Genomic DNA, 2,190 nt, shown 5'->3' with positions numbered 1-2,190 from the left:
CGAACCGAAAGAGGGCTTTTCTTATTTCATTTGTTTGCATCTATGAATCTCACATGATATTCTATCATCGATAATCGATCCAATATTGGAATTGCACATTTGTCACCTGAGATATCGATCAATGATACACTGCATATAGAGTGTCCACGGAGATTCTATGATGACTGTTTCAGTGCCAGTCGACAGCTAACGAACATGACGTTGTAACTCTATACTGTACCTGCATGGTTAATGGTCTGAAATCGTACAAAAGGCCCAGACACGATTATCTGTATACGTGCAGTGGTCGAACCGCAGTGTCCATGCACTGGCAAAGGGCTGCCCCAAAGCTGTCGATGTACTTCTGGCATTTGACCTCAACGATCTCGTTGAGATTAAGGTACGATATGAATGGGGAAATGATAGGCACCGACGCCTGAGGTCATACATTACACCGTATATGGTTTACATTTTTCATCTATATACTAAGTTATGCCACGTGTAACAGGCCCCATTTGTGCAGAAGGTGAAGTGTCGGGTCGATGATCATGATACCTGTCCCTCTCCTCCTTGGAACCGTTGAAGTTGTGAAAGTTGATAGCGTGTTATCGCAGAAGTGCATGACGTCACCCCCGTCTTTTGCTCCATAGTCACAGCCACTGGTCGATTACTGTTCCCATAAAAGCAGCTACAATTTAGAGCTTTTTTTCTACTGAGGAACATCTTGTACCAAGACTGCCATTGACCTCTTGTAGGTGCACCTGCCAAGCGATCATATCTCCCCTTTCCCCGTTGCGATGGATGATAACCGGCTTGGTGAGTTGAGCCACGTTGTTTTTGTCACGGGATTGCTTTATTTCCCCGGCAATCTATCAGTGAACAAGCACCAACCCTGGGATGTACGGGGACTTTCGTGGCGTCTTCAGGGGGAACGTCTGAGCTAGTCATGGGTGTGAATGACCTCAGGGTAGGAAGCCCCTATAACTGAGGGGATTAGCAGGACAAGCGGCTGGGTGTTTGGCAAGAAGTGTAAGAACCTAGGATAAGATGGCTGATTTGATCATGGTGGAAGGCTTTGTTAGACTCTTTTGGAAAAAGTAATATTGCTGAAAGTAAAAGTGCGTTGAGAAAGTGTCCTGCAGTCCAGTATTTTTGTTGGACACTCTTATCAAATTTTTGTTTCAATCTCCAACCATTGGAGAGAAAATTTATGTCTTTTGAGGACGGTTTGTAATTGTACGTGAGAGCAGTTCTGAGTTGACACGATGTAATGCTTCGAGGAATGTTGAACAGGACCCTGGACTAGCTGAATGAAATAGACACTCAGTATGTGCCGCTATGATTTCCTGTGGGCCTAACCACTGTTTTCTCAGACACAACATGCAAAGGTCGTTATGGAACAGACATTTTGCACAGCTGTAGGTAGGTTCAGTGGTTAATCGTAGTGGATTAGACACCTTCAGACAAGACCTTCGCCTTCGGGTTGCAACCAACCATCTGGCGTCTGCCTGTGCCAGAAATGGTGCAGAGTCAGCTGACAGCTCAGTTAGTCTAGTTGCCAGACCCAGTTGGAGAATATTCTGTCCGGTAGTCGTCAATATGATTACATTACCGATTGGGGCAGAATTCTGCCCATTTCTAAATGTTTCCGAGATTGTCTGGAATTTTCCGATAGGATTTTCGTTGAGAACTGTAAGATACTGTCTTTAATTCAGTGTTGCTTTACTCGAACTCCAGTACTTTTTCTGTACTCGTATTCGTATAATTCTCAAAAGGTTTCTACGTATTCGTAATCGTGGAAAAGTTCATGACTACAACATTGGTTTTAATATTCCTATAGGGTGCACCGCAGCAAATCAGTTCCCATAGTCAGCAGTGATAAATCCCCATACTTCACAAATATTTAAAAAATACTCACAACTCTCACAGGTGTTCAGGCTGCACAGAAAAACGATGTTCGTCGTGTCCTCTTTCATTTTCCGTTCAATTTTCAGTGGGTTGACCAATGAGATTTCGAGAAATTATCACCCAAAGCAGACCACCCCTGAAAAATAAAGGAAATTTCACTGCCGGGAAAAGTAGCCATTTTGAAAATGCATCCCTCTGCAAAATGGCTAAAATAGTGTCACTTTCGGACCTGATTGCATCCAAATTGGTCAGAACCGGGAGCCAAGAGTCTGGGCCAGAGATTCAGTGCCATATTTCTTCAAT

This window comes from Acanthaster planci, linkage group LG06 (assembly GCF_054643075.1).
Source record: "Acanthaster planci isolate LZ-2023a linkage group LG06, COTS_SCS, whole genome shotgun sequence".
NCBI lineage: Eukaryota > Metazoa > Echinodermata > Asteroidea > Valvatida > Acanthasteridae > Acanthaster > Acanthaster planci.
Note: the sequence above shows the minus strand (reverse complement) of the source record.